This window comes from Ovis canadensis, chromosome 5 (assembly GCF_042477335.2).
Source record: "Ovis canadensis isolate MfBH-ARS-UI-01 breed Bighorn chromosome 5, ARS-UI_OviCan_v2, whole genome shotgun sequence".
Classification (NCBI taxonomy): Eukaryota; Metazoa; Chordata; class Mammalia; order Artiodactyla; family Bovidae; genus Ovis; species Ovis canadensis.
Window position 1 is genome coordinate 99329648 of NC_091249.1, and position 26296 is coordinate 99355943.

The 26296-nt window shown below is 39.8% G+C and overlaps 1 long non-coding RNA gene across 2 annotated transcripts in view; it reads right to left on the reverse strand.

Annotated features, from left to right (window-relative positions):
* LOC138440492 (uncharacterized) overlaps positions 1–24753 on the reverse strand; it is a 49563-nt gene extending 24810 nt beyond the window's left edge. Inside the window, exons 1-2 of one of the 2 annotated variants that reach the window (XR_011257054.1) lie at positions 24535–24753; positions 3340–3528 (exon numbers count right to left, since the gene is read on the reverse strand). This is a non-coding gene — a long non-coding RNA (uncharacterized lncRNA). The remainder of the gene's footprint in view (positions 1–3339; positions 3529–24534) is intronic. The other variant, XR_011257055.1, reaches the window with a different exon arrangement.
* Positions 24754–26296: the final 1543 nt, after the last annotated feature.

Here is a 26296-nt window from a genome sequence, read left to right on the forward strand (position 1 = left end):
AACATGGTTTAAAAACTGTTTCATTCAGGAAGCTTTCTTAATAGAATGCAATTTGGAAACATTTTCTACTCTATTGTTACAAGCTATATTTTTAAAGTGGAACTTGAATACCATATTAGGAGAAAATGTGCACGTGGAATTTGATTAGAATACGAAGTATCCCTGTCTGCATCTTCTTCTTTTTGAAATCCGTATGAATCCAGCACCCCAGGCTACTTCCTGACTTCTCAGGACATCCCAGTAAAATATATCATTATATTTCCCTTCTACCTCCCTCATAAAATATTTTATCTGCTGAATTAAATTGTGTTAAAGTTTGTTCTCTATCTGTATACTTCATTTCACTTTCTAAAAATACATTTGCCTTCTAGTAGGTGTTTTAGGAGATAACTTCTTAAACCAAGGGGTTTTGAATCTTTCAAACTGTGTCAGCTTTCTACATTACTGATGTACCTACTTGGCTAAAGATCTATGGCTTGTGGAGATATTTTCAAGCAAGTTAAAAATTAGAAAAACAGCAACTACGAAAACAAGCGGTTGTTTTACATAGTTAACCAGTAACTTTAGGTTTCCTGTACACCACCCCCATGGTGGTGTTTAAAACATGACAAAATCAGTCTTCCATTTTTACTGTTTCTAGGGTGGGCTCTATCAATGCCAATGGCAAAAGGAAAAATTGGATAACTCCTGTCTTTCCCCCAGCCTCATCCTTGCTCCATTTTATGTGGAGGAGGACTTGAGGAGAAGCAAAGGACTGTCAACTTGAACTCCTTCTTAGGCTAGAGAAGGATCCAGTCATTACAGCATAATGTAGTTTCTTTCTCATTCTGATAGACTTCAAGCAGGAGAAAAACAATTCCTACTCTACACAAAAATAGGTCTTACGGATTTTTAACATAGCCTCCAGTTCTTCCCCCCTCCCCCCCCCCCACACACACATCTACAACTTTGCCACATAACTTTGTAGATCTTCCCAAGAGTGGATAGGATGTAGTTCTCTGCACCTTAAATCTGGATGAGTCATTGACTTGCACTGCTCGATGCTACTTTAGCAAATATGATGCAGCACAAGGTTGACAGTGCTTTGCACCTTGGGACCTGACTTCCTGATGCTCTGGAAACACTTTAGCTGCCACGTGAAGGAGGCCCTGTCTTTGCAACGATATGAAATGAGCAGGTTTGCTGGATGATGTGGGCGCATGTCCCAGATGACATGACACACACTGTCCAGGCAAATCCTGTCATCCCAGCTAACACTGAGCTAACCCCTGGGCATGTGCAGGCGGCCACATCAAGGGTGCCCTAGCTGGGTTATCAGCAAACGGCAGACACAAGAGTGAGACACAATCAGCTACAATCAGGAGCAAAGTGATCATATAACCCCAGCCCAAATCACCATTCTGACCGTGGAAACACAAAGCTAAATAAACAGTTGCTGTGTGAAGCCATTAAATTTTGTTTTGGTTTATGACTCAGTGAAATCTTACAGATATACTGACTGCATGGGAAGGGAAATGGAACTTGTTAATTAAGGAAACATTACATTTTTCAGTATGAGTTTGGACTTTTTAGCTGTTCCTGAAAATTAACATTGGTCTCTCAGAGAGGTGCCTATATTTGCCCTTAGCATGTCATAGTTTAAAAAATGTTGTCTGCAGTTCATATTGGTTCAATTGTCCAAGGAATAAGAAAACCAGGGACAACAGGTCTTAATGGTTGGTGTGTCTCTGGCGTCCTAATGGCCCTAATGGCGCTTCTCCAGATGCAGACCTTGGACTGAACAAATGGAGGGAGTTGTTGGAGGCAGAGGGTAGGAACTTTCCTGTAAGTAGGATGGCAATTAAGAAGAGGTGTGATTGGAGATTATCACAGAGAAGTGAAGAAGATGCCAGAATGAGAGCCAGAATCTCAGAAAAGTTGAATTCCAATAGGACTGTGTTGGGAAGGGCCTAACTTACTCTCTCTCTCATACCCTAGGGTAAGTTCTAGTTATCAAGTTGTAAAATATTTCCTATCCTACTTTATCATTTCCCTTTTAAAATGACTCCATATGTATACTAACACAAATTTGTAGATTTTCTCTACCTGGTGTGGTAACCTTAGGGAGACTACAGGGAGTACCTGGGGAAAAAAAAATGTGTAACCCTAAAGAGGACTGAAGAGAGACATCTAAACTGACTGTCTTTCCCACCTCCTGCCCCATATGGTAGAGGAAGCTGACTTCTGAAAGAAGGCGGCAGGAAGAAATCTGAGTTTCAACACCTAGAAACAGATAAATGTGCCTGAAGTCCAGAATTATTCAGAAGATACTAGATGAAAAATGTCTCTTTTAAGCAGGTTCCGTTTGTACATCTTTCCCTCCTGAAATAATCTGCTTGAAATGATTCTTGGTTACTAGATGGAGAGGTTAATGCAGATGAAATACTAAACCAATATGTAGCCAATTTCATCTTTTGAATTATCTTAAGTAGCAATCCTGTCTTCTCCAGAGGCATCATTTTCTTTCTTGTATTACACTTATTTTTGAATACATATTACATCTTCTGGTGCATTGCAAGCTATTCAAAAGAAAGAGTCAGGCGCTGGTCATTAATGAAAACCACAAGCACCAGAACGAAACATTATTTTGAGTAGTTGTTCAGTATCCTTTTGATTTACGTAATAAATAAATGAGTAAATAAATTCCTGAATATTTACACATTCAACAAATACCTAAAGGAATGAATTCAATTAATGAGTAAAGTGATTTTACTTCAGGAGTGAAGAGAACTCTTGAGAAGTCCTGGAGTTCCAAGATGGTGGAGTGGAAGGACATGCGCTCATCTTCTCCTGCAAGAAATCCAAACTTACAACTGTCTGTTGAACAACCGTCAACAGGAAAATGTTGGATCACCATTTTTTGGTGGATCCCACCAAAACAAGATACCCTACGTCCAAGGGCAAAGGAGAAGTCCCAACAAGATGGTAGGAGGGGCGAAATCATGTTTAGAAACAAACCACATCCCCCCCACAGATGCTCAGGAGGCTCAAACAAAACCTTGTGTGCACCAGGAGACCCCACAGAGACTGAGTCAGACTTGCCTTTGTGTGTTTGAGTGACTCCTGAGGAGGTACAGGTCAGCAGTTGCCTGCTGCGGGGGCAGGGGCTCTGGGCAGAGCAGACCTGGGCATGACAAAAACCCTCTTGGAGGAGGTCACCATTAAACCCCCACCATAGAGCTGCCAGAACTTACGCAGGACTGGGGAAACAGACTCTTGGAGGGCATAAACAAAACTTTGTGCACACCGGGACCCAGGAGAAAGGAGCAGTGACCGCACAAGAGACTGACCCAGACTTACCCATGGAGTGTCTGGAGTCTCTGGCAGTGGCGTGGGTCAGTGGTGGCCTGCTGCAAGGTCAGGGGCACTGAGTTGGCAGTGCTTGCATGGGACCTTTTGAAGGAGGTCACCATTTTCTTCATTACCTCCACCATAGTTTCATCACAGGAAACAGAGTTTCAAACAGAAAGGGAACACAGCCTCGCCCATCTGCAGAAAATTGGATTTAAGATTTAAGGATTATGGCCCTACCCATCAGAAAAAGACCCAGTTTCCACAGTTAGTCTCTCCCATCAGGAAGCTTCCACAAGCCTCTTATCCTTATCCATCAGAGGGAAGACAGAATGAAAACCACAATCACAGAAAACTAATCAATAATCACCACCCTTATGGCAGAAAGTAAAAGAACTAAAGAGCCTCTTGATGAAAGTGAAAGAGGACAGTGAAAAAGCTGGCTTAAAACTCAACATTCAGAAACTAAGATCATGGCATCTGGTCCCATCACTTCATGAAAAATAGATGGGGAAACAGTGGAAACAGTAAGACTTTAACTTCTTGGGCTCCAAAACACTGCATGTGTTGAATGCAGCCATGAAATTAAAAGACACTCCTTGGAAGAAAAGCTATGACCAACCTAGACAGCATGTTAAAAAGCTGAGACATTACTTTGCCAACAAAGGTCCATCTAGTCAAAGCTATTGTTTTTCCAGTAGTCATGTATGGATGTAAGAGTTGGACTGTAAAGAAACTTGAGCATCGAAGAATTGATGCTTTTGAACTGTGGTGTTGGAGAAGACTCTTGAGAGTCCCTTGGACTGCAAGGAGATCCAACCAGTCCATCCTAAACTAAATCAATCTTGAATATTCATTGGAAGAATGATGCTGGAGCTGAAACTCCAAACTTTGGCCACCTGATGCAAAGAACTGACTCACTGAAAAAGACCCTGATGCTAGGAAATATTGAAGGCAAAAGAAGGGGACAACAGAGGATGAGATGGTTGGATGGCATCACCGACTTGATGGAGATGAGTTTAAGTAGGCTCCAGGAATTGGTGACAGATAGGGAAGTCTGGCGTGCTGCAGTCCATGGGGTCACAAAGATTCAGACATTACTGAGGGACTCAACTGATTGAGATATAGTGAGGACCTCCCTGGTGGCTCAGTGGTAAAGAATCTGCCTGCCAATACAGGAGACACAAGTTTTATCCCTTGGCTGGAATGATGCCCAAGAGAAGGGAATGGCTACCCACTCGAGTATTCTTGCCTAGGAAATCCACGGACAGAAGAGTCTGGTGGGCTACAGTCCATGGTGTCACAAAAGAGTTGGGCACAACTTAGTGACTAAACAATAACAACAATAAGACACGGTGAGTAAAACCCAGAAAAAAAAAAATGAGGTTAAGAGGTACCACGTTAAAAACAGATCTCAAACAATGTGCTTAGTTGGGCGACCTAAGTTCAGGAAAGAATCACAGAGACATGTAGCTGAATAGCCTATAGATTTATGAATCTTTTTCACTTTAGTAAGGAGAAAAAAAATCCATTTTAAAAACAATAGTTTTAAAATATCTTTCCCATGTTAATTTGAATATATAAAATTTTCTACACATATTTTGTATTTCCAAGACAGAGTAAAACTATAGAGCACTAAGTTGAGAGACAATTCTAGGCTATTTTAAAGGATAATAGTGAATAGTTTCCACATAGATGTCAATTTAATTTACTTGATAGGCAATATGCTACTTTACTTCTCACCTCTCCTTCTCCTTGGACATTTTTGCTCCATTCTCCTTCATACTTTGTGGAAAATCCAAGCATATCACAAGATTGCTAGAAAGAGTTCTGAAAATTCACACATCTAAACAAGTCAGGGAGAGGATCTTTCATAGTCAATCTATAAAATCTGAATTAAGTCATTTAAAAATATATACATAGCAGTTATTTGATTGTTCTCTAGAGTAATAGCACAAGCTAAATTATCTCTCACACAGTCCATAACCAGAATACACGAATTGGTTGGTACTTATGTATTTCTCTGTGTCTCTGAACTTGCAACCCCAAACCTTCTGATTTTGTCCCAGTAAGATAAATTCAAAGACTTTGTCTCTTGCCTTCGGCATTAATTTGAGAAATTACTCAGATACCTTCTCAAATGTGTAGATCTTTCTAAAATGGCACAAGGCAGATTTAAATGGGTATAATTTCAAAGCTGAGCAGAAGATTAAATGTTCATCCTACAGACTGAACATCTGAAGAGATTTTAGGGTAAGTCCCTTTTGAAAATCCTGCCCTTGAGAGATAGCTCACTTTTCATCACACATTTAGATTTTCGTTTCATTTTTGCCACTTTCACAGAACATTCTGAAACTGCTTCTCCTCTTGTGGTTGCACTTTAATGCTGGATCTAATAGCAGAAACCACTTTCTTTCCTCTTATCTTAAACATAAGCACAATCTGAATAAGTTAATTTTATTCCTCTCCGGTTGTGGAAGTTCAGTCCAAATGTCTATAAAAATATTTCCAAGTTCTCTCTCCCATATTTAGATTTTAAAAGTTCATCCTTCACAAATACAGATTTGAAAATTTTTTCCACTAATCCTCTAAAGAAGCCTATTACATTTCATTTTGAATGATTGCAATTTGTTGGAACAGCAAGCAATAAGACTACACATATTTGCATACACACTGAAAAGTTATATAATCTGAATATTCTCTTTTACTAGCATTTTAGTAACACATTATCACATCTTTCATGATGGAACCACAAAATGTAGCCTTTCAGAAAATGCTTCATTTTTTTCTGAAATAATGTTTTTAAGTAATGGTTTTTAAATTTTGAATAACACTAGCCATAGTCTAACAGCCCTTTGCTATTTAAATAAAGACCACAATTTTTCTTGGAGAGTATTTAACGAAATTAGAAAAATCTGCTCCAAAAAGAGAAAAGGAAAGAAAAAAGAAGGAAGTGGGAAAAGAAGATAAGAAGTAAAATAGAATAATGCAACAGAAATATAAAGAATTCTCTCCTGGCTTTATGGCATAAGGACAGAACTGAATTTACAGCTAAGGCTTCCCTAGAAGTGAACATACGGCAAAGAAGCAAAAACCTTTTATGTACAAACATCTCTGAAATTTATGTCTATAAAGTGAAAAGTAGAGGTCCCACACTTGGAAACATAACTATGCCCAATCACAGAGTCACAGACTGCCTCACCTATATTAAAAGCACTTATTGAGCATATTACAGACTTGAAATTGCCTTAAGATATATCTAGTAGAGTGTCATTTCAGGATGGTTTATGATGAACAAATTCCAGTTAGCTGATTGGAGTTATTTTGCACAGGAAAAATCATATAGAAAAGCTGTAGACATTAAAGGGCTTCCCTAGTGGCTCAAATGGTAAAGAATCTGCCTGAGATGCGGGACACCCAGGTTCAATCCCTAGGTTGGGAAAATCCTCTGGAGAAGGAAGTGGTCACCCACTCCAATATTCTTACCTGGAGAATTCCATGGACAGAGGTGTGTGTCTGGGGTGCTACAGTCCATGGGGTCACAAAGAGCTGGACACAACTGAGCCAATAACACTAACTGCAGACATTAAAAGTCAACAGAATCATCTATAACAAAAATGCTCTGAAATGTCAGATGTTACAATAAGACTTATACCCTTGTGATTTACGAGGCAGGAAAAAGGAATTTAAATTTAAGGAATAAACTTTAACAAAATATACAACAGCTTGAATCTCAACTGAAAGAATGGCAATTTTTGTACAGTTCCCTGAAGGGCATTTAGTTGACCCATGGCTTTTGATGTATAGCTTTGAAATTTGTTTTTAGCCATGGAACCACTTGTTCAAATAGGAAAAGAAAAAGTAAAGATTAGTTCTGATCCCTAGAGCTGAGCTAGTATCTGATAATCTTCCAGTTTTAGTCTACATGCACCTTTACAAGAAAACCCCTAATTAAAGTCTCACCAGAGTAGATGAAGAAAAAGGGAAGGGTGAGGGGGGTGGAGAGGAAGAAGGTACTGGCAACCTTGTACATCTCTGGGGAAAATTTCACCCAAACCCCAATCCCACTTTGGGACCTTAAGAAAAAGATTACGAGAATCGTAGAGACTTCTGTTCTGATGTTTTTGAGCCACTGAACCAGCAGCTACCTACCTCCAAACTTCTATAACAAAAGAAAAACAAGTCCTAATGTGTTTTAAGTGACTATGACTAATAGTCATATTAGTTATATTAGTCATATACCTAACTGATAGAATAGCCAACTACCTGACTATTCAAAGCATTCCGCGATGCCCCTATTGCCTACCTCCCCGCTCCCCACATTCCTCTTGCATCCCTTAACACACACACTGACACAGCCCAGCGCATGTCCGCATGCAGACACACACGCCTCATTCATCAGTTGGCCTAAGCCTGAAATTCCACAATTTGAGACTCACTTCCTTCATGGAAGTCCTTGATTTCATTCACACTACAAATACTTCTAGAATTAGTAACACTTAAGCCTTAAACTTTCATCCTTTCAACAATCCTTTATAGCTTATTTATTGTGCTGTCCACAGTACTGTGATTCCTTTTACAAGGGATCTAAAAGTAAATAAGAAGCAATCACTGTCTTGAGGGTGCTATACTGCAATGGTAAAGTCAGCCCTGAAAACTCACATTATTTTAAAAATAGAGTCTAGATGCTCAGAAAGATGTGTGGGCTTGTGTTATTGAGACTTGAGGAAGGTAAACCAAATTCATTATGGTGAGTAAAGGAAGGTTTCCCAGAGAAACCTCCATTTCAGTAGCAGGGTCAGGACCAGCAAGAGTGTGTGCAAATACATGTGTGTGTGTGGAGGGGAGGGGGTAGTCTGGGTAAAGGGAAGGATGCAGGGTTAAGAATATAGAGGTCAGCAGAGGGTAAATTTAGGCCTCTAAGTGTGGAAACCCCGAAGAAAGGCAATGCCCAAGAATGCTCAAACTACTGCACAATTGCACTCATCTCACATGCTAATAAAGTAATGCTCAAAATTCTCCAAGTCAGGCTTCAGCAATACGTGAACCGTGAACTCCCTGATGTTCAAGCTGGTTTTAGAAAAGGCAGAGGAACCAGAGATCAAATTGCCAACATCCGCTGGATCATGGAAAAAGCAAGAGAGTTCCAGAAAAACATCTATTTCTGCTTTATTGACTATGCCAAAGCCTTTGACTGTGTGGATCACAATCAACTGTGGAAAATTCTTCAAGAGATGGGAATACCAGACCACCTGACCTGCCTCTTGAGAAATCTGTATGCAGGTCAGGAAGCAACAGTGAGAACTGGACATGGAACAACAGACTGGTTCCAAATAGGAAAAGGAGTGCGTCAAAGCTGTATGTTGTCACCCTGCTTATTTAACTTATATGCAGATTACATCATGAGAAACTCTGGACTGGAAGAAACACAAGCTGGAATCAAGATTGCTGGGAGAAATATCAATAACCCAGATATGCAGATGACACCACCCTTATGGCAAAAAGTGAAGAGGAACTAAAAAGCCTCTTGATGAAAGTGAAAGTGGAGAGTGAAAAAGTTGGCTTAAAGCTCAACATTCAGAAAATGAAGATAATGGCATCCAGTCCCATCACTTCATGGGAAATAGATGGGGAAACAGTGGAAACAGTGTCAGACTTTATTTTTGAGGGCTCCAAAATCACTGCAGATGGTGATTGCAGCCATGAAATTAAAAGACACTTACTCCTTGGAAGAAAAGTTATGACCAACCTAGATAGCATATTCAAAAGCAGAGACATTACTTTGCCGACTAATGTCCATCTAGTCAAGGCTATGGTTTTTCCAGTGGTCATGGATGGATGTGAGAGTTGGACGGTGAAGAAGGCTGAGAGCTGAAGAATTGATGCTTTTGAACTGCGGTGTTGGAGAAGACTCTTGAGAGTCTCTCGGACTGCAAGGAGATCCAACCAGTCCATTCTGAAGGAGATCAGCCCTGGGTGTTCTTTGGAAGGAATGATGCTAAAGCTGAAACTCCAGTACTTTGGCCACCTGTGAAGAGTTGACTCACTGGAAAAGACTCTGATGCTGGGAGGGATTGGGGGCAGGAGGAGAAGGGGACGACCGAGGATGAGATGGCTGGATGGCATCACTGACTTGATGGACGTGAGTCTGAGTGAACTCCGGGAGATGGTGATGGACAGGGAGGCCTGGCGTGCTGCGATTCATGGGGTTGCCAAGAGTCGGACATGACTGAGCGACTGAACTGACCGACTGAAGTGTGGAAAGGGCTTCCCAGGCAACTCCCGCCTGCCAATGCACGAGACACGGGTTTGATCCCTGGGTCAGGAAAATCCCTTGGAAAAAGGAAATACCATGGACAGAGGAACCTGATGGGCTACAGTCCATGCTGTCAAAAAGAGTCAGGCATGACTTAGCAACTAAACAACAACAAAGAGAGGAAAATAATGAATGTTTCAATCTAACTGGCCCATGGCGGATCCATAAGTGTCTTGTAAGAGAGGAAAGGCAGAGTCTTGGGTACAATTTTATGAGTTTAAACTTTATGCTGGAAGTTTAAACCACTAAAGCCTTCTAATACATGTTATGATGTGAATAGATTTGAGTTTTATAAAATTATATTTTTTAGTAATTTATAGAAAGAGTTATAAGGGAATAAGGCAGGAGGCAAGAATCCAAAGAAGACGTTATCTCAGGAACTTAAGCAAACAGTGATAAAGGCCCATGGCTGTAGCAGAGGCTTTGGTGATATTGCTGGTTAGGATATGATTACTGGAAAATACTTATGAGATCAGTTGGTCAGGATTTGGTAACCAAGAAGATTTGAAAAGTATAGAAGCAGAAAGGTAACAAATGCTGCCTAGATTCCTCACTGGAGCCGTAATAATATTTGTAACTCTCCATATTAAACTTTTAATGGATTCCACACAAGTGGAAAAGTTGTTTTAAACACAAGTCACTATAATGCCAAAGCCTAATAAACAGTCACTGCCTCCCACTGCTTAGCAGCTGACGCTGACATATACCAATATTAGGAGAAGGCATTTTGGTGGGAGATGACAGAAAGAATAGATTCGCCTCATTTATTTTTTCCTTTTTGCATCTTCTATAAGAAGCCAGAGACTTAACATAAAAATTCTCACAGTATTTCTAAAATCTTTTCCACGCACTATAAGTGAAAATACTTTCTGATGGAGATGTTAGAGGCTTAGAAACAATATATGGCCAGATGGAAATCCCATAACAGAGACCTAGATATGCCTGTAGGGGGTTAAATGTAAGTGCTCAGCTTCAAAAGGTTCTTCTGAAAAATGACAAGTATTCTGGTGTCAGTGCAATTTCATTGTGCTCGCTTCTCTCTCTTCCCTCATCAAATCTGAATTTCCAGTCATTAGTCACTGTGGAATGTGGGATTCTCTCAAATGAGGTTTCAACCTGACACCATCACAGTGTCACCTTTCCATAGCTGAAATAACTTGAGGCATTCATATAATAACCAAGCCTAGAGATGTGTAAATAATCTGCCACAGGCCGTCAGTGATTAGGACTGTTTGTCTAAAAATGTCCTTAGGTCAACTAGCAGGATGCTGTTCTTCTAACCTCTTCCCATTCTGGTTTTGTTTTGTTTTGTTTTTTCCATCTGCTGACTTCTCACAGGATATGAAATTGAGTGCAGTGACACAGAACCATGAAGAACCTTTCAGAATTAATGAAGAGTGCACAGCAGAGTCCATGTTTCATTCATCCTTAATTTGCAAATGAAGTCTGTTGATGATATTTATAAACGATGTCTTCATGGCTACTAATGCTCCCTTGTTCCTCAAAAGATGACATCTCAGTCATAGAACATGTTAATTTTTTTCTTAATATCTCTTCAACATAGCACTACTCTTAAGAAAAGAACACCTGTGTTTTTATACCATGAAGAATGTCTTCTAATTCCAAGAATGGAGGGTATCCTTGACTGCCTAAATTTGCTAATCTCCTGATATGAAATATTTGAAATTGCTTTAGCTGATCCCCAATCCATCACGCCTCTGCAGACAAAAATCACTGACATTGAAAATTAAAATCCTGCACTATTTTATAAGGCATGTTTTGTTCACTAGGCTGATAATGAGTTCTTTTTTAAGGTATCACTGATTCAGCCACTTGTCACTGACTGTCAAAAATGGCAGATTGCTCTTCTGATAAAGTGACACAGCATGATATACATCTCTGAACACAGACTGCTATTTAAATTGTGGAGCTCACACCTAAGCAAGCAATACCATTAATTGGAAAATGTCTTAAGAAAGATCACAATGTGTTGGGACAATAGACTACCCAGTTATGTTTTTGAATATAAAGAATGTGAGAAAATAATGCTAATTTTCTATTCAGTCCATACAAATCATTAAGTATGTTTCTTAGTATGGATAAATATTTATTTTCTGGTCCTAGACATAGCAGAAATGCTGCCACTCTGAAACCATCTCTATTTTAGCAATATTCTTCTTTCATAAAGTTCGCTTACTTAGTTCTAATTCTATCATATTCTCATATTAAATTACTAAAAATAATAATTACTAATCTTCCAAACATCCCTGATGCCTGCCCTGCCTACGAGGACCGTGAAGGTGTGATTTGCTTTGGGCAAGAGAGGCCTAGGCTCTTCTCCAGGTGAACTCACTATCTTGCATGTCCTATGTGACAAATGGCCTCCTGCTGTAACTGTCTAGATTCACTCTTTCCCCAGAATGCTTGTTTGGGTTTTTCATCAGTCGCTGAAGAGGAACACTGGATGGGTTATCCTAAAAGTCAAATTTAAGTTGAAGTAAAGACAATTGAGCCAGACCAGTTGAATGCACCCTAGAAATCAATGAAAAGTTAGTGTTGTAGCCAAACTACTTCACATCTCTCTGTTCAGTCATCTCCAAAAGCAATGCCTTAGGACTTACCAACTCTAATTTGAAATCAATCTTATTCTCTTGCCAGAGGAAGCTGGACATGTAGAGGTATCCAACTGGAAAATCAATTTTGGTGAAGATGGCTAGATAGCATGTGATTTATATACTTATCACAGTGGCACTACTGCTAAAACCCCACATAAATTAAACAGATTCCCACTTAAAAAAATAGAAATATTAAATGTGTTCTAGTTAACAACAGTCTCCATGTTTTGAATTTCAAATTGATCTTCCCTAATTTGATAACTGAATCCCCTCTTTTGCAAAGATGAAGATTACCCATGGAATGTCCTCCCGAGAAAGGACTGAAAATTAATCTGAGTAGAAGTGGTGTGCATATCTCCTGAGCTTCATCTTGTGGCGAAGACCTGGCTAGCTGCAAACTTCCCTTTTCCCTTTCCCCATTCCAGTAACTCCTGAACAGCCAAGTACTCAGTCCAAAGTATCCGGTTAGAGAGAAATCTGAAAACATTTATTCAGGACCAAGATGAATTTATCAAGTTGGATTTCTACATGGCATTCAATGCATGCAACATTTGTTGAGGCAGCCAACAGGCAAGGTCCTGTGTAGGATCTTATAGAGAAGATAAAAATGAATATGCATTTAGGAACTTAGATCTAGCAGGGGAAAACCCAAGTATGTAAATGACTGCAATAAAAAGATACTCATTCTTCAGTTTTCAGCTTAAATGTTACTTCAGAAAGGCTCTCCCCGCACCTCCCTAAATCTAAATAGATTTCCTTTGTTAGCCTGTCTCCTGGTATGATTTTGTTTTCCTTCATAACACTTGCCATAATATGCAATTATATTGTCTCATATTAATTTGTTTAATATTTGTCTCTGCCACTTAACTATAAGTTAGAGAAAGGCAGGAATGGTTCTTCCTGTTTGTTTGCTTTTCCTTTTTCTCACTGTTAGAACTTTGCACAAATGCTTAGCACAGTGAAAGCGGGGAGTGAGGAATGGATACTTGGCAAAAGCTTTACTCAGTAACCAAAAGTGAAGTGGAAAGAAAGTGCAGTTAATTAATTTGGAGAGACTTGGAAGAAGTCCACAGAGGAAAAGAAATTTAGATAACTAGGGTTTCAATATGCAAAAGTGGAGGGAACAACTAACTATATTCCTACAGGTTGTGGGGAAAATGTGAGCAAAAAATAGTGGAGAATGCAAGGCATAATTCTAGAGTAGTGTGTTAGATTAGAATGTCTCATTTATGAGAAAGGAAGTAAAAAATCTGAAGGGAGGTGAGGAAAGAATAATTGCAGAAGTTCTGGTTGACATACTAGAAATTTTGGCACTTGATACTATAGCACTTAGTCATAAAGGTTTTTGTTTCTATATGTATCTCTGTTTCTCTTCATCTCAAGAATAGAAATAGCAATGCTAAAGAAACTTTAACAGATTTGAGGAATAATATGAAGATTTTTTTTTCTATTTAAATGGTAATCAAAATTCTTGATATTGTTCATGGTAACTACAAAATCAATCTAATATGTAAATGATGAATGATAGAGCACAGTGCTTGATTTGTGCTTGTTTCTTGGTCATCGTTTTCTTTACCTGAGATTTTATGAACAGGTGGACTTTAGCACAGCACGTGGTACACCAAGGGTTGAACTGTGTACCACCAACTTCCCTGGTTGAGTTCAGATCCATAAGCACTGAAATTAGCATTCGGGAAGTAGGTGTTTCTTTTGATGAGATTTTCAATAGCACACTTTGTGCCATTGGGTAAGGATACACTCTCATTTTCAGTTTAATGAACATCACTCCTGCCCCCATGGGTTAAGTGCTGGGACGGTTTCCTGTGCCAGGTGGAAGCAAATGGAAAATTCCTGAATTAAACCTAATGGTGCATCAAATCCAGCTTTTCCCATCCTGGTTATTCGAATGTGTTGCCCTGACTACCTGGCTCTGCTCCTTTCTGTCCCCGTGGCTTTTTTATCTTAAATTTGGATTTGTCCTTTACCATTTTTGACTGTTGGTTTCCAAACTGGTCTTTTATTTCTTGCCTGTCCTGATCTTCAAATTCTGTATATTCATTGAAATTTTTACTTCCTTAATTATTTCTTTGGCCTGATAATAATCATAATTACAGTAAAGACTAACATTGCAAGGAATTTACTCTCTGCCAAGATTGCCAGGAGAAATATCAATAACCTCAGATATACAGATGACACCACCCTTATGGCAGAAAGCAAAGAAGAACTAAAGAGCCTCTTGATGAAAGTGAAAGAGGAGAATGAAAAAGTTGGCTTAAAACTCAACATTCAGAAAACTAAGATCATGGCATCTGGTCTCATCACTTCACGGCAAATAGATGGGGAAACAATGGAAACAGTGACAGACTTTATTTTGGGGGCTTCAAAATCACTGCAGGTGGTAACTGCAGCCATGAAATAAAAAGACGCTTGCTCCTTGGAAGAGAAGTTATGACCAGCCTAGACAGCATATTAAAAAGGAGACACATTACTTTGCCAACAAAGGTCCATCTAGTCAAGGCTATAGTTTTTCCAGTAGTCATGTATGGATATGAGAGTTGGATTATAAAGAAAGCTGAGCGCCAAAGAATTGACGCTATTGAACAGTGGTGTTGGAGAAGACTCTTGAGAGTCCCTCGGACTGCAAGGAGATCCAACCAGTCCATCCTAAAGGAAATCAGTCCTGAATATTCATTGGAAAGACTGATGCTGAAGCTGAAACTCCAATACTTTGGCCACCTGATGTGAAGAACTGACTCATTTGAAAATACCCTGATGCTGGGAAAGATTGAGGGAGGGAGGACAAGGGGCCGACAGAGGATGAGATGGATGGATGGCATCACTGACACGATGGACATACCTTTGAGTAAACTCTGGGAGTTGGTGATGGACAGGGAGGCCTGGCGTGCTGCAGTTGACGGGGTTGCAAAGTGTGGACACAACTGCGTGACCAAACTGAACTGAAGCTGAGATACACTCATTATTGCATTCTTGAAATAATCCTTCAGTGTGGGTATCATTATTTCTATCTCATAGATAAGAAAAGGAGATCTCTAAAATGATAAATAACTTGTCTAGTTCATACATCCGGTAGATGGCAGAGATAGAATTTATACCAGGTCTGTCTGATTAAACCTCCATTCTCTTTCCCCCACTACCACACTAACTTTCAAACTCCTGCTTTTTAACTCCTATGAGTCTAAACTCCTCATTTCCTATCAATTTTATGACTCACAGCCTGACTACGCCTATGTCCTGCCTTTCTCTAACTATCACTGATTTATGGATCTCTGGAAATAAAATCAGTTTGCATTTTTCACTTAGCTGGAAAAACAGTGAGTATGGAGTCAGAGACATTGATTAGAATCCATTGATTAGACATTGATTAGAAAGTTCTGAATTTCATACACCTTGCAAGTCTTTGAGAAAGCTGTTAATCTGTTCTGAAACCAGATGTTGCTGCTGCTGCTAAGTCGCTTCAGTCGTGTCCGACTCTGTGTGACCCTATCAAATCAGAGAACTTCACTAGACAGTACATACCAACACTTTCTCCCTCTCTGGGATGTGTCCTCAGCCCCCCATGCCGGCACAATGACAATCCATATCTACCAATTTCTGACGTCCTACCATATTTGAAATCATATCTCACATACTCCACGTGATTTCTTTACAAGCCAATGTGTGTTCTTCTTCTTTTTAAGGATGTACAGTGTCCCACTTATAAGAACCCACTGGAAAAGCCTTTCAGATTTCAATACCTTGCAAGCCTTGAATTCGCTTAAATAATTTTTCATATGTTAGGTTTATAGACACTGCAAACTTGTGAATCATCACATTGTTTCTTTGTTTTGGTTGTTAGAAAACTCAGAACCTAAAAGCTCAAAACTAACCTACCTCTAGGAGCTATTAAGAATTTATGGCATGGTTTTTGTATATTACATTTGCATTCCATTTCCCTTACTATTCACTATTTACTTCTGTTCTTCTTGTCACAATCATTCATTCATTCTCTTTATCCTGAATAGGATATATATTGCTGTAAGTATGTTTAGAACTATTTTCTGAATTGGAGAATGGGGCAGAAATGTTTACTAATGGACGACTAGATAGGTGAATAGTTAGATTCATAAATAAACAAATAAATAAATACAGTATGGCAGGACTTGCTTTTTTACAACTAGTAATCAAACAGTAAATTTTAGTTTTACTATGTTTAGGTCTTGATTATTCCACACAAATTTATGCAAGTGTCCAAAAGCAGCGTTGTCTTTACCAAACTGAAAACACCTTTAATAGTACAATCATTAAAATTGAGATCAACAGAATAAAATCTGTCTAATATTCATTAGGATATTGCTTAGAACAAAAAGTGATATGTCAATTTTGTCTGCAAAGTAAGAAATTCCTTATGTCTCTTTGTCAATACCAGCCGAGCAAAGAGAATCACAGCATTGTCAAATCAATCAAACAATTGGACCTTTTCAGCACTGTGATTCAAAATGACATATGCTTCCATATATGAAAGACCATTTTGTCAAGAATGGGGACACCACAGTGTTTTAGGAATAATCCATTTGGATTTATAAATGTCTTGATCCAGCATAGAACTCTGAATCTCGTAGAATCAAACTTCTTTTTGTCACCCTCCTCTCAAATTTAAATACCCATATTTCCAGTGGATTGGGAACAAAATAATGGTCTTTTCATTAGGTCTGGTGTTTGAAAAACTCAGAGTATGAGAATACTATGTGTGCCATTACTCATGCTGTATTTGAGATCTGCAGAAATTCATCCAGACTTATTTTATTTAGTAAATGTTCATCCAGCAACAATATGCCTGGTATTGTGCTGGCTAGTGAAAGTACAGTGATAAACGACAAAGTGTCTATCCTCTTGGCTTTTACATTCTATTCACGTAAACCAATAACAGCGCAGGGAAGTACAGACAGCACAGAGAATAACAAAACTAATTGCAGATCCTGATAAGGACTTTCCAGAAAATAACGCACTAAGAATAAATTAGCATACAATCAAGGAAATACTCTATTTAAAACAAAGGTAATAAATTACTGCCAGAGCTGAAGCATCAATAGGACATAGTTTTCAGAGATTAGCAAGAGAGCACTCTGTCATTACCACTCCTGGATGGGAAGAATGAAGGAAGGAGGTCGTGTTAACCAGATTCTAAGGACGGGGGTCTGGATGAAGCTGAAACTACAGTGCACCTGGAGTGAGCTGGAGCCACAGAGAGAAAAATAGGCACTGCTTCGAGACATGGAGACACACTCCAGAGGAGGGTGGAGGGATTCCGGCTCTGCATCAGTGCCGCTCATTGGCCAAATGCAACAGGAAGCCAGCTGACAGGCCAGACTGGAAAATATAGCCCTGCCATAGTCAGTTTGCGACTTCCCTGGTGAGTGGCTCAGATGGTAAAGCGTCTGCCTACAATGCGGGAGACCCGAGATCGATACCTGGGTCAGGAAGATCGTCTGGAGACAGCAATGGCAACCCACTCCAGTACTCTTGCCTGGAAACTCCCATGGACGGAGGAGCGTGGTGGGCTACAGCCCACGGGTTCGCAAGAGTTGGACACGACTGAGCGATTTCACTTTCACTTCTTTCATAGCCAGTCCCAGTGTCCAACAGTCCGGTGGGAAATGGACGAAGATGGGACTGAGGGCAAACCTGGGTTTGCATGAGAATAGAGAGTGACCAGAGGCAACCCACTCCAGTGTTCTTGCCTGGAGAATCCCAGAGACGGGGGAGCCTGGTGGGCTGCTGTCTATGGGGTCGCACAGAGTCGGACACGACTAAAGTGACTTAGCAGCAGAAAGCAGAGGAGCTATTTTAAATAGCAGTTGGGGATGGTCATACTGGGTGATATTTGAGCAGGAACCTGAAGACACGGAGGATGCCACAGGGAGATCTGAGGAGAGCATTCCAGGCAGAGAATCAGCAAGGGTAAATGTGCTAATTTCATCAAAATCAATCCGTTTCTGTGACAGTTGACATCTAATAACAAGAAAAGTACATTCAAACACTGAGCAAGCAGGTTAATAGAAAACTGACTTTATTCAGTTAAGGTATAATTGTTAAGGCTAACAATGGTATGTGAAAACTGGTACATCAGTGAGAAAATGATAGAGAAACTTTTTTAAAAAATTAAAGTGTTGGAAAAGAAAAAAGGAGAGATGGAAGGAAGGAAGAGAAGAAGGAGAAAAGGAAGAGGGTGGAAAGGAACACCTAAACTAACTTCCCCAGCAGGAGGAAAGAATTAGCAATGATTAGGGAAGAAATAAAAAATAGTACAACTGATAATCCAATAACCTAGTACTTGCTAAAACCCTTATATAAACTATTGCCCTTTTAAGTTGTATGATTTAAAGCTGAAGCAAATTAGCATAGTGTATAGAATTGAATGAGGCTTCCCTGGTGGCTCAGACAGTAAAGAATCTGCCTGCAATATAGGAGACGGTTCAGTTGCTGGGTTGGGAAGAGCCCTTGGAGAATGGAATGGCTACCCATTCCAGTACTCTTGCCTGGAGAAACCCATGGACAGAGGAGACAGGCAGATTAAAATCCATAGGGTGCAAAGAATCTGACACTACTGAGACACTAACATTTTTACTTTTTCATAGAATAAAATAGATAATACCAATTATTTGCAAAATTTCTCTGAAAAATTATACCTAAAGTTCACTTAATGGGAACAAATTAGATGTGCAAATATATTAAAGACCAAGTTTTTGCTAATAACATATTTTTCCTCATTTATCCAATTCTTACAAACTTTCATACCTGTAAAAAATGTCTAGCAACATAAATGACAGGTATATTGTCAGAGATAAAGTAAAAATCTTCTATCATCATCTATTGTATTATCAATAAGCTAATTAACCTAACAGTAATGCATACTGTAATAATCTGTGAATGTCTTGAAACCTAGAATTCTCTGAATGCTTGATGATATAAATATTAAAACATTACTTAAAAAAAAAAAAAGAACCAAGCCAAGATCAGCTAAGGAATACCCAAATGAATGGGAGTTTTTATGTCAACTTTGTGCTGGAACTAGAGAATATTATATAAATAATACCTTAAAAGTGATGAAGAATTCATTTTCCATCAGTTTGCATAATTAAAATACAGGCTGAAATAATTTTGTTAACTCACCAAGAGAGAAATATTCTACCAAATCTGGCCAAAGATCTGCTTTTCTAAGGAAATAAAATGAGTTCATTGTATCCAGATTTAGGATAAATCTGTTCCTGTAAGGAGAGGCATCTGTTGTTACTAGCAATTTTTCGTGTGTGTGTGTGAATATGAATCGAATAAGAATTTCACTTTCTTAAACTTCTTTTTCCATCTAATTTCCAAACTCAAAAGTTCTGTAAAGATTTAAAGGGAAGTAGTTCCTTCCCAAACTCTAAGGACTATAATTTAACTAGAAAGAAGAATAAATGTGAATGTTGAGAAATAATGTGCTTCTATGCTTGTTTAGCCCAGTTTTAATAAGTAACATAGTCTTGTGTTTGTGAAAACCCAAAGAGCATTAGCGCTCTTAGATAGCAGGTATATATCAGTTAAACCTGAATCATTTGCAGACCTTGCATGACTGAATGGAGAGGAAATTCAGGGAATGTTTTTCTTCCCTTAAAATTAAGTAAACATATGCCCAAGGAAAATGGCTGCTTTGATGGTTGATTATCACAGTTGAAATGTCCAGACTCTTAGACTGGGCTTAGCTTCTGTATGTATCAGTATGATATTTGCATACACATCACCAGATTTCATGTCTACAACTAAAGCTTTGCAAGAGAAGTTAGGGATGCTAATAATCAGAGGCAATCAGATCTGGGCTGCAGGCCCAACTATGCATCTTCCTAGATGTGTGACCCTAGCTAAGTGGTTCACCTTGCAAACCTCATCAGCTTCATGGGATGTTGAGAACTGTAGGAGACAAACTTATCTCCTTACTACTGAGCATTTTTTCAGGTCCAAAGAGCTTCAGTGGCCTCTCTATATGTTCCATTTGCTCTGCCTCTGGGGAAAGACTTTTCTGATTACTAAATTTGGAAAGGATAACTCTTTACACTGAGCTTCAAGAAGCAAGCATGGCCACCAAAGTTATGGAGAACAAAGGTGTGTTGTGCTTTCCCGTGCCTTCAGTCTTACATGGGAGGCTTGGCCCAGCTCAGCGTTGTTATGATTGGTGAATGAGACTTAAAGCCATCTCTTCTAACATGGCCTCTACTATTAATCAGGGTGACACTTACCCCTCTGTCTCTCTCACTTATTTCTTAAAGTTTGGAAGCCCAATGGGGAAGAGGAAGTGCCCCTTTGGAGATCTCAATATTTACTAAGATTCTTACTATTGTGATTTGTCATTCACTGATTGGGGAAATTAAGACGGTAGGTGTTGCAAGAGGGCATCAAAGGGCAGACACACTGAAACCATACTCACAGAAAACTAGTCAGTCTAATCACACTAGGACTACAGCCTTGTCTAACTCAATGAGGCTAAGCCATGCCTGTGGGGTCACTCAAGACGGGAGGGTCATGGTGGAGAGGTCTGACAGAATGTGGTCCACTGGAGAAGGGAATGGCAAACCACTTCAGTATTCTTGGCTCAAGAACCCCATGAACAGTATGAAAAGGCAAAATGAGAGGATACTGAAAGAGGAACTCCCCAGGTCAGTAGGTCCCCAATATGCTACTGGAGATGAGTGGAGAAATAACTCCAGAAAGAATGAAGGGATGGAGCCAAAGCAAAAACAATACTCAGCTGTGGATGTGACTGGTGATAGAAGCAATGTCCAATGCTATAAAGAGCAATATTGCATAGGAACCTGGAATGTCAGGTCCATGAATCAAGGCAAATTGGAAGTGGTCAAACAAGAGATGGCTAGAGTGAATGTCAACATTCTAGGAATCAGCGAACTAAAATGGACTGGAATGGGTGAATTTAACTCAGATGACCATTATATCTACTACTGTAGGCAGGAATCCCTCAGAAGAAATGGAGTAGCTGTCATGATCAACAAAAGAGTCCAAAATGCAGTGCTTGGATGCAATCTCAAAAACGACAGAATGTTCTCTGTTCGTTTCCAAGGCAAACCATTCAATATAATGGTAATCCAAGTCTATGCCCCAACCTGTAATGCTGAAGAAGCTGAAGCTGAACAGTTCTATGAAGACCTACAAGACCTTTTAGAACTAACACCCAAAAAAGATCTCCTTTTCATTATAGGGGACTGGAATGCAAAGTAGGAAGTCAAGAAACACCTGGAGTAACAGGCAAATTTGGCCTTGGAATATGGAATGAAGCAGGGCAAAGATTAATAGAGTTTTGCCAAGAAAATGCACTGGTCATAGCAAATCCCTCTGCCAACAACAGAAGAGAAGACTTTACATATGGATATCACCAAATGGTCAACACTGAAATCAGATTGATTACATTCTTTGCAGCCAAAGATGGAGAAGCTCTATACCGTCAACAAAAACAAGACCAGGAGCTGACTGTGGCTCAGATCATGAACTCCTTATTGCAAAATTCAGACTTAAATTGAAGAAAGTAGGGAAAACCACTCGACCATTCAGGTATGACCTAAATCAAATCCCTTATGATTATACAGTAGAAGTGAGAAATAGATTTAAGGGACTAGATCTGATAGATAGAGTGCCTGATGAACTATGGAATGAGGTTCGTGACATTGTACAGGAGACAGGGATCAAGACCATCCCCATGGAAAACAAATGCAAAAAAGCAAAATGGCTGTCTAGGGAGTCCTTACAAATAGCTATGAAAATAACAGAAGTAAAAAGCCAAGGAGAAAAGGAAAGATATAAGCATCTAAATGCAGAGTTCCAAAGGATAGCAACAAGAGATAAGAAAGCCTTCCTCAGCAATCAATGCAAGGAAATAGAGGAAAACAACAGAATGGAAAGACTAGCAATCACTTCAAGAAAATTAGAGATACCAAGGGAACATTTCATGCAAAGATGGGCTCAACAAAGGACAGAAATGGTATGGACCTAACAGAAGCAGAAGATATTAAGAAGAGGTGGCAAGAATACACAGAAGAACTGTACAAAAAAGACCTTCACGACCCAGATAATCACGATGGTGTGATCACTCACCTAGAGCCAGACATTCTGGAATGTGAAGTCAAGTGGGCCTTAGAAAGCATCACTACGAACAAAGCTAGTGGAGGTGATTGAATTCCAGTTGAGCTGTTTCAAATCATGAAAGATGATGCTGTGAAAGTGCTTCATTCAATATGCCAGCCAATTTGGAAAACTCAGCAGTGGCCACAGGACTAGAAAAGGTCAGTTTTCATTCCAATCCCAAAGAAAGACAATGCCAAAGAATGTTCACACTACCACACAATTGCACTCATCTCACACACTAGTAAAGCAATGCTCAAAATTCTCCAAGCCAGGCTTCAGCAATACATGAACCGTGAACTCCCTGATGTTCAGCTGGTTTTAGAAAAGGCAGAAGAACCAGAGATCAAATTGCCAACATCCGCTGGATCATGGAAAAAGCAAGAGAGTTCCAGAAAAACATCTATTTCTGCTTTATTGACTATGCCAAAGCCTTTGACTGTGTGGATCACAATAAACTGTGGAAAATTCTGAAAGAGATGGGAATACCAGACCACCTGACCTGCCTCTTGAGAAATCTGTATGCAGGTCAGGAAGCAACAGTGAGAACTGGACATGGAACAACAGACTGGTTCCAAATAGGAAAAGGAGTATGTCAAGGCTGTATATTGTCACCCTGCTTATTTAACTTCTTTGCAGAGTACATCATGAGAAACGCTGGGCTGGAAGAAGCACAAGCAGGAATCAAGATTGCCCTGAGAAAGATCAATAACCTCAGATATGCAGATGACACCACCCTTATGGCAGAAAATGAAGAGGAACTAAAAAGCCTCTTGACGAAAGTGAAAGAGGAGAGTGAAAAAATTGGCTTAAAGCTCAACATTCAGAAATGAAGATCATGGTATCCGGTCCCATCACTTCATGGGAAATAGATGGGGAAACAGTGGAAACAGTGTCAGACTTTATTTTTTGGGGCTCCAAAATCACTGCAGATGGTGATTGCAGCCATGAAATTAAAAGATGCTTACTCCTTGGAAGAAAAGTTATGACCAACCTAGATAGCATATTCAAAAGCAAAGATATTACTTTGCCAGCAAAGGTCTGTCTAGTCAAGGCTATGGTTTTTCCAGTGGTCATGTATGGATGTGAGAGTTGAACTGTGAAGAAAGCTGAGCACCGAAGAATTGATGCTTTTGGACTGTGGGTGTTGGAGAAGAGTCTTAAGAGTCCCTTGGACTGCAAGGAGATCCAACCAGTCCATACTGAAGGAGATTAGCCCTGGGATTTCTTTGGAAGGAATGATGCTAAAGCTGAAACTCCTTTGGCCACTTCATGTGAAGAGTTGACTCATTGGAAAAGACTCTGATGCTGGGAGGGACTGGGAGCAGGAGGAGAAGGGGACAACAGATGATGACATGGCTGGATGGCATCACTGACTCGGTGGATGTGAGTCTGGGTGAACCCCAGGAGCTGGTGATGGACAGGGAGGCCTGGCGTGCTGCGATTCCTGGGGTCGCAAACAGTCGGACATGACTGAGCGACTGAACTGAACTGAACTGACTGGGGAAAGAGGAAAAGGTTAAAATTGTTGAGTACTTTTTATCACCATTCCTCAGGGTTTTATTAACATTTGTTGGATAAATTATGAAATCCTGGAACAGTGTGGAACCTTAAAGACCATCTAATCCAATGCCATGTATACAAATAGGAACCTTAAGACTTAAGTTTATCCTAGTCCCTCTAGGGACTGAATCAAGACCCCATCCAAATTTTCAGACTCCTGATTCTTCAGACTCTCAATCTGATGTTCTCCTTGATCCCTACTATACTGATTAAGTACTCTAAACCAGGGATCCTTTCTCAGTTTTTCTTCTCTCTTTTTAAATTAATAAGTTTCCCTTTCATTCTCAATTCAGAGTTAGGATTTTGGAGAGAAACTGAGCACCCCCAGTAATAAAGAGGAGAGGAGAAAAAAAAAAAAGCTTACATCACACAATTTGACTCAAATAGGAAGTACCATCTTCATATTAATAGTTAATTTTAGTTTTCAGGACAAGCCAAAGATTTGCCAGCTCAGTATTTCACAAAATGTGGTTCTCAGACCAGCAGCATCAGCATCATCTGGGAACTTGTTAGAAAGGCAAATTCTTGAGCCCAGCCCAAACTTACTGTTAGTCAGCGAGGGCCGCCATGTCAAAGCAACACAGACTGAGTGGTTTGAACAACAGAAATCTGTCGACTTGCAGTCCTAGAGGCTTAGAAGTCTCAGGTCAAGGTGCCCACAGATCTGGTTTCTCCTGAGCTCTCTTTCTCTGGTTTGCAGATGGCTGACTTCCTGCTGTGTCCTCCTGTGGCCTTTCCTCTGTGTGTGAGCACCCCTGCAGTCTCTTCCTCTTTTTATAAGGAAAATTAGTCATGTTGGATTAGGGTCCCACCCTTTTGACCTCATTTAAACTTTAAAAATATATATCTTTATTTATTTGGCAGCACTGGGTCTTAGCTGCAGCATGCAAACTCAGTTGTGACATGTGGGCTCTAGTCCCCCTGACCAGGGATCAAACACATGCCTCTGGCATTGGGAGCACAGAATCTTGGCCGCTGGACCACCAGGGAAGTCCCTCATTACAATTAATTGCCTTTTTAAAGGCCCCATCTCTAAATACAGTCATTTGCTAAGGTACTAGTGTTAGGGCTTCAACATATAAATTTTGGGGAGACACAACTCAATCCATAAACGTATTGAGTAAAAAACTGGCCCAGCCATCTGTGTTTTAATAAATCCTCAAGGTGATTTTTAATGCAAGTTAACATTTGAGACCTAGTTTGCTAACCAGAAAGGACACCATCTTACCATGAGGAAAGGGTGGTCTGGGCTGAGGTGATAGCTTATTATGAGGATCTACAGATTTTTGAGAGAGGATTACTTCTGGTGCATGAAGGCAAACACATACACACCCACTCACAGAAACATTAATCTAGAAGGTCTTAAAAGTGGGGTTGTTTCTTAAGCATGTGAGTCTGAAATAAAGGGAGTTCTGATCAGGAAGCCTAACTGTGGAGCTTGGGTATAGGCAAGGATCTCACCACCAAGGTCATGACTGCAAGCATCTATTAATACTGTGAATGCCAGAAGCACATGCAATCGTGAACACATTCCACCACTTGGTATTCTCTCCAGCTGGCCTTGGGAAGTGGACAGAACATTTTGGACTGAGTAAACCACCCCCAGGAAATATCGTGGTTCTTAGAAAATTCTGGAAGAGGTGGAATCTCCAAAGAGAATTGATGCTCTGTTTTAAAACATTGAAACCTATCTTGAAATGCAAATATAAGAAGGTGTAATACATTAATGATATAATTATTGAGATCAATTAATCTCAAAGAAAAGGTTATTCAGCTTCTTCCATGAGGTGGGAAGGGGTTAGAGAATGACACATTTTAGGATTTAAAATCCTAGCTGACTCTCAGAATCACCTGAAAAGATTGTCAAAAAAATGGATTTCACAGACCCATCCATATCTGGCTGAAAAAGGAAGATAGGGCTGAATTCTCGATGATTCCTGGCCCTCTGAGTGGGTAATGAAAGTTGGAATAACATGCAGAATGAACTGAATTAGTAGCTCATCATTATTAAGCATCAGAGATCAAAAACAGGACTCATGCTTTTTGTCATATATTTTATAAGAACTGGAAAAAGCAGAGAATAAAGTGAAAGAAGTTTATTACAAAATACCTCCAGATCAGAATTTAGATGTCATGACACAATAACACTGATACGGCAAATGGAATCAAAATTACTTCCCCCCTCTCTCTTTGCCTTTACCCTACTGTGGCTCTCTACCCAAAGTCTGGCCCTGACCCATTCACTACAACCACATGTCATGGTGGATGCCAGCACTTGAGCACCAGTAGCTTTAAACCACACTCATTT